The sequence below is a fragment of the Onychomys torridus genome, chromosome X, assembly GCF_903995425.1.
Source record: "Onychomys torridus chromosome X, mOncTor1.1, whole genome shotgun sequence".
NCBI classification, from domain to species: domain Eukaryota; kingdom Metazoa; phylum Chordata; class Mammalia; order Rodentia; family Cricetidae; genus Onychomys; species Onychomys torridus.
The window spans coordinates 118,144,318-118,151,825 of record NC_050466.1 but is presented as its reverse complement, the minus strand read 5'-3'; positions in this window follow the sequence as shown (position 1 = coordinate 118,151,825).

Sequence of the window (7,508 nt, the reverse complement as noted above, 5' to 3'; positions counted from 1 at the left end):
CTTTCCCAACCCTGTCTCTCAGACAAAAGACAATAAATAGATTTTTCCACTCTCTGTTAAGATTCTGAACTTCACAGGGACTCCTCACTCCACTCCACTAGGCCTTCTGTCCCCAAATTGCAATGGGTGTTCTCTCGCCAAGGTCACAATCATCTTATTTTCTCTAACCTTGTACAAATTCACCAACGTATTGATAGTTACTGTTAATATGTATTTTTTGTCAACCCCTTCTGTCACTCAACAACACATTTTCCCCGTTTTCCCAGAGTCCAGAACAGTGTACTGGATACAAATTCAAGGTCTTTCCTGTGCTGACTCTGGAGTCATGACTACAATCCTTATTGTCTCCATCTCTCAAGTTTTCATCCATAACATGGAAAGGGGTAGAAAATCAGCCTCACAGTGGTGCTGTGAGCACAGGGACTGAGTGAAAAGGACTAACACACATTTCATTACAGTCACTTTTATCTGTTCTTCTGAATCTTGGCTAGGAATTAGTAGACCTGCCACTCCCAATGTGTAGACTGATGATAATTCATATTTAATCACTTTTTACTCGTCAGTTTTATTGATCTATAAATGGTAAGCAGAAATGTGTAGATTTAGATGATAGAGAGACTTGATTTTATGTGTGTATATATAGTGAAATGATTACCTCAACAGAGCCAATGACCACATCCATCAAATCATATAGTGACCTACTTTTATGACAGGAATACAGATCTAGTCTCTCAGCAAGTATTATTTCAAGTATAATATGCATTACTGTTAAGTACTGTCACAATCCCTGTACTATATATTAGGACTACAGAACACATTCACATAAAAACTGAATATTTCAGTCCTTTAATCAATAGCACCCCGTTTCCTTCACTCTTAGCTCTGGTAACCCGCACCTGTACTCTGACTTGCTCAATCTCAACTTTGTAAGTTCTACATGCATGTTGGGGGTTCTTGATTTTTATTTATTTTTTTGTGGTAGTAGAATTGTGATATGAGGCAGTTTGTACATTCACTTCTCTAATGATGAGTGACACTGTGTATCTTTTCACGTTTATTGGCCATTTGTGTGTCTTAGAGTAATGTGTAACAGAGCCCTTCATGATGAAAACCCAGGTTGCAAGTCTGAGCCAACTAGGATCACAGCAGGGAGATGGCAGGTTCAGCTGGTGTCACACACCATCCCATCCCCCACCACTCTTCTTTTACATCTTTCTCCAATGAGGGTGTCTAATTGCAGCCTGAACCCCTGAAGTCCCTCTCCATGCTCAAGCCTCTGAATACAATGGCTTGCACATTCTGGAGATTAACATTGTTAGATATATGATTTACAAATGTTTTCTCCCATCTTGTTTTACGTTTTTCTCTCTAGGCATTGTTATGTGAAGCACTAAGTATACTAACACGTATGGACTGCAACATATGATTTGGTATACCCAAGAAGTCACATCCAAACCCAATGTGTAACTTACATTTGTGAAATAAAATTTATGTGGATGAGTTATAAGATTCTTTTAATATACAGCTAAATTTTTTCTACCATTTTGAGGAGATTTTTATTTGTATATGTAAGCTATAATCACTCTCTATTCTTACAATGTTTGTCTGGTTCTTTATCACAATGATCTTGCCTTATAAAATAAGGTAGAACTTTGCACTGGGTGGTGGTGGTGGTGCATGCCTTTAATCCTAGCACTGGTGAGACAGAGTCAGGTGGATCTCTGATTTTGAGGCCAATATGGTCTACAGAGTGAGTTCTGGAACAGCCTGAGCTACACAGAGAAATGCTGTCTCAAAAAATAAATAAATAAATAAATAAATAAATAAATAAATAAAGAAAGAAAGAAAGAAAGAAAGAAAGAAAGAAAGAAAGAAAAGATGCTTTGTTCCTCTCCAATATCTTAGAGGATCTTAAGAAGTATCTTTAAGTAGACTTTAGTTTTTGAATAGCATCAGGCTCACAATAAACTAACAAAATGCAACTTCCATTCACCTCCTACTTCCCTCTTAGACTCAGCGCCTCACTAGGTGTGGGAGCCATCTTCAGGTTCCTAGAGGCTTTACCCAGCTGATCTGCAGAGAGAGGAGGATGAACCATGGGCCTGAGTGCAGGTGTCTGAGATGGGCTGCACTTGGCTGTGCTGGGGGCAGGTCTTTTGCTCCACCCGTATATAAATAGCCTAGGGCAGAGACAGTCAGGGCCCATTGGAATAGGTTCTAGGCACTCTTGAGGCTGTCCTGTATTTTCTATCTGTTTATCTCCACAATCTAAGTCCTTTTGGCTAATATTTCCTGCTGCTCTCAAGAAAACTCTGGCGAGCTGTGGGGTTGGTGGGTAGCTGCCCTGTAAAATGGCACCATGAACAGGGACTAACGACAAAGGAATAGGGACTAAAGACGAAGGAAAATACTAATAGTCACATGTAGTGGGTATCTGTTCCATCTTTGTCCTGGAAGTTCTACCCACATTGAGGCTTCTGGTAACTGTCACGCCTCCAAGGCAGAGCTGAGACAGGATCGCTTAAGACCTGAGGTCTGGATGTGCGGGTTCTCTTTTCTCCTGGATCCTGGACGCTGGAGGTAGATCGAGCAGAGATCTCCAGAGAACACCGCTGGACTGCACTATACCTTATCTGGACCCTGTAAACTATCGTTTTACTTGTAAGTTACCCCACAAAATAAACCTCCCTTTTAATCACGTGGAGTTGCCTTAATACTTTCACCAATAGTAATATTTAGTTTTATGCAGGAGTTTTTGGCTAAATTGAGAGTAAGGTCTTGCCAGTTGAAGTGGCCAGTCCATTGTTGTAGTGAACGTAAAGAAATTAATAAAGGCAGAGCGTTTTATCCTCGAGAGAGAAAAAATGGACTGGAAGTATGTCTGATGTTATAGCGCAAAGATCTCCTCTATCAAGATTTCTACCTTATCTCTCTTTCTCAATTTCTATCTGTTAAAATTAAGTATATGGTATAGTATAGTAATATAGTGTAGTAAAGACTTAGAATGTAATATTGTGTAAAAAAATTACTTAAGATAATTTAGGCAATTAGACAGAAAAAAATCTTCAATGTTCTACCTTTGGGGGCTATGAACACAAACTGGGAAAAACATCTTTCTTTGAGCTTTATTGGTAGTAAATCTCTTCCTTGAACTTATAGGGCAGAAAAATAGTTTTCTATGGAAGCTTTTGGCCTGGGGACAGTTGAAATACTAAGTATGAGAGGCAGGAGAAAGTGATTTCTCCCTGAGGCAAAAATGCAGGTCTAAGAAGCCAAAAAGTTTAGAGTTCAGAAGTTTTGTGAAAAGGTGGTCATTCTCTCTTGGGAAAAAAATCTTTCTCCTAAAATAAAAAGCTTTTCTTGAAAAATTTGGTAGAATATCTCTCTAAAAAGTCTTAATCTTTCTCAAATTAAATGCTCTCTTTAAAAAAAAAAGACTTAAACCAAAACCTTTCAGAACTTTCTCAGAAGGACAAAAATTAGAATCACCTGAAGATATTAGTATGGGAATCACCTGTGACTCACTCTAAGGCAATACCACAAACTCCTTAGACTAGCAAAACCTCTTTAAGCTTTAAAAATCCTCCCTGCTATGAGGAAGGCAGTGCTTGAGTCCCCAAAAACCTCTCTTCTAAGCTCTGTCTCTTCAAGCTAGTAAAAGGCAGTAGAGGGTCAGAGTCCCCTGTGGAAGTGCTTGGGAGAGTGTAGGGAAAGAGCCATGAAGAAACCAATAGGGCAGGAATACGTTTATGTGGGAAAAGCCAAGACTTTTCAGTTATAGCTGAGCTGAGGCATCAAGGCTTTTCTTTTTGAGTGAAAATGATAGAGTGCTCCTAATGGCCCTAAGGCAAAGATCCCCGAAGCAATGAGCTGAAACTCTGTGTTAAGTGTTGCATCCTGGCTTCTGAGAGGTGACTCACCAGGGCCTCCAACTAAGAGTGCATTCCAGAGAAACTAGAGTTGGACAGTTGTAAACAACTTCCTGGAGTGCAGAGCTGAGGCTGGAAGGTGCAGAATCCAGGGGAAAACTGCTCATGAACAAGCAGAGCTAAACCTGGCAGTTTCCTGCTTGCCTGCAAGTCCCTGGTTGTCCACAGCTGCAAAAAGAAATCTCTCTGAGAAAACCTTTCCTATCAGAGAAATGACCTTTCTGGGGAAGCAGTAAAGCCGAACTGTGTCTGCAGTTAGGCTGCCCAATCAGGAATGTTGTCTGGAGAAAGAGCCTAGCCAGGGAAGAACAGAGCTAAGAAGGAGTAAAGTTCTTTTGGATCAGAAAGCATCTTTTTGAGAAAAGCTTGGTTCCAGCTGACTCCCAGTGAAGTGAGGGAGTATAGCCCTGAGGGGTTAATTGCCTCTTGTCCCTAAGCTCTGCCTGAGCGTGCAATCCACCAGGGAAGTGGGCCAGGTGAAGGCTTGCTTGGGGAGGTATACCTGTCCTAATGAGAGCTTAGAGGTAGCAAAAACTCCCCTTGTTAGAAAAGGAGAAGCTTGATTTTCAGTCTGTACGCAAACCACACAGACCCTGAAAGCAGACAGAATAAAGCCCCTACATTCAGAAGCAGAAAAGCTGCCACTGTGGCACTGGGAAATGTTTCTGGGGCAGAGGGAATAAGCTGAGACTATACCGGGAACTGTCAGGGGGGAAAGAATCCCTGCAAAACAAAATGGAGAACAGACAAATTCCTCTCCAGAAAGTGAAAGCTGCTTAGAGTTTGAGGCAGATTCTGGGAGCGGGGGAAGCCCCTATCCTCCAAAGGCAGCTAGCAGAGGAATAGAGCCTCAGCCTGAGATAGCTGAAGCGCTGCACCTTGGGGGGGGGAGCAAAATCAGATAAAGATCTATGGGTGGGAGAAAATCTCTCTGAAAGAGCTATGGAAAAACTCTGTTGTAAATGCGTTTGTTCTTTACTGACTGGCTAAGGAAAAACACACGACCCAAGAAAAGTTGCTATCAGAAATGCCCACCTCAAATGCATGCTAAGGAGGCAGGTGCAGTTCTGATCCGGGGCCAGTGTCAGATGAAGGAGAGACATCTGTTGAAGCCAGCTCAGAACAGAAATCTCCCAGTGTCCCATAATTGAAACATAAAACACTTGGTTCAGACCTCCTGAGTGAAAATTTTGAAAGCAAGCCCCATAAAAGAGAGCAGAAATCTCCCAGTCTCCGGTAGTTGAAAACAAAACACTTGGTTCAAATCTCCCTTGCTGAAAGCAGAAACTTGACTTTTAATAGGAAAGCAGTGCTGGGCAGTGGTGGCACATGCCTTTAATCCCAGCACTGGGGAGGCAGAGGCAGGTGGATCTCTGTGAGTTCGAGGCCAGCCTGGGCTACAGAGAGAGATCCAGGAAAGGCGCAAAGCTACACAGAGAAACCCTGTCTCAAAAAACAAAGAAGTAATAATTCTATTTAGGGTTGGGGATTTAGCTCAGTGGTAGAGCACTCACCTAGCAAGTGCAAGGCCCTGGGTTGGATCCTCAGCTAAAAAAAACAAAAGAAAACAAACAAAAAAACCAATAGGAAAGCAGCTCTGTAAAAGAGAGCTACAAGTTGACTTTCAGACTCAAAAAGGACTATGGGAAATGAAGTCTGAATGCTAGCATGTAATAGTAGACTGATAACGAGAAATACATTCTGGGAAAGGTAGTTTTTCCACTAAAAATGGCAACATTGCCCTGAAAAACTTTTCAGCTCGAAAAGACATTCATAATAAACTTAAAATACAGATTTTAAAAGAATGAGGAGAATCATCTCAGAGTTTGTTGAATATTAGTTCCAAGGAAAAATTGTAAGAATATGGAACTTGGAGTTTCTCTGGTTTGGGCTCCTTGAGGAAACTACCTTATGTTCCCTAATAGCTGTGCTAAACATTTTTGCTAAGAGCTTTATGGTCGTTCAACAAGAATTTCACCCTCATCCTGAAGTGAAGCTTTATGAAGGTTCTGCTACAACAGAAAAGCTTGTCTGAATTATGGCACAGAGAAGCAGTTACGAATTTGGTTAAAGGGACAGCCTCTAACTAGAAACCATTTGTCAACAAGCTGTTTTAAAATCCTTAAAGTAAGGGAAAGTAGTCCATAAACTGAATATTGTCTTAGATATGAAGAAACTTATAGGAAAATAAAAAAGTTCTTTACCTTCTGAACAAACAGCTTGCAATGAGTAATTCCTTTGCAAATCTAATAAGGAGACAAGGAAACAGGCAGTCAAAGAAATGACTGAATTTTAGCTGGGAATCAAACTTCAGAAAACCTAGCCCTATTACAAAAAGGAGTTGCTTCACACCTAAGTTTTTTATAAAAATGCTAGTTCTCATAGCTGCTGACAATAACATCAGGGGTTAAAGCTAATGAAGTGAAATGATGAAAATACTTTTTCTTAGAGTAAGCTAATGAAGGGTATGTTTCATGAAAGAACATCTATGTTCTTGACTCCTTTGAATAGTAGCAGTGTGGTGAAAATACTGGGCTGACAAAAAAATCTATCAGAAACATCAGCATTGTTAAAGAACTCAAGGCAAATACAGCTTTAGAAAATTAAGAAGGGGAAAATGTATCAGTTTGGTGATGAGTATGAAAAGCAGCTAAAGCAGGTTTCCTGATATTAAGGTTCCATCTTGCTGTCTAGGGAGAGGAAGAGTATAAAGAGGCTTCCACGGGGTTGGGGATTTAACTCAGTGGTAGAGCGCTTGCCTAGCAAGCATAAGGCCCTGGGTTCGGTCCTCAGCTTAAAATAAATAAATAAATAAACAAACAAACAAATAAATAAATAAATAAAAATAAATAAATAAATAAATAAATAAATAGATAAATAAATAAAAAAAAAATAAAATAAAGAGGCTTCTAGACTCCTGAGGAGTTTGAGACAATTGTAACTAAGTTTCAGCAATGTTTTCAGATTTGCTGAAAGGTGCAGATCTGGAAGCCCACTCCAATTTAGACAACTCTCTTCTGTTGGAAAATTGTCTGTTGAAACAGAATATTCCTTACAAGGTTTTTCTTCTCTCTTCTTTCTTTCTTTTGGGTTTGCTGTATACTGACATAGCTCTTAATAGAGTTGTTATAAAACATCTGAAATGTTTAGCAACAGAACTCACTAAATCCCAGAATTAAGAATGCCATTAAAGAAATAGATTCACGTTTCAAAAGAACTCTCGTTTCTCGAGAACTATTCAAAGCTGATTATAAGCTCTGAACTTTAGAAATGATTTGTGTACTTCGTCTATTTAAGAGAATCTTTCTAATAGAGATAGTGATGATAATTAAGAGTAAAAAGTAGAAAATTATTAGATCTTGTTTGAAAATATTAAATCTCTAAGTGTTAAGAAATCTTTAGGTGTTTGCTAAGTTAGATATATGCAAATGGTAGCCCTCTATAAGTTTGTAAAATAGAGCTATAGAATTTCCTTAAGACAGTTAGAAAATGGCCATGATGTAAGTTTAAGAAGTAAAGATCTAAGGTAGTTCTATTATAAGCTTGTAAGAAGTAAAGATACTAGTTGTAAATGTAAGT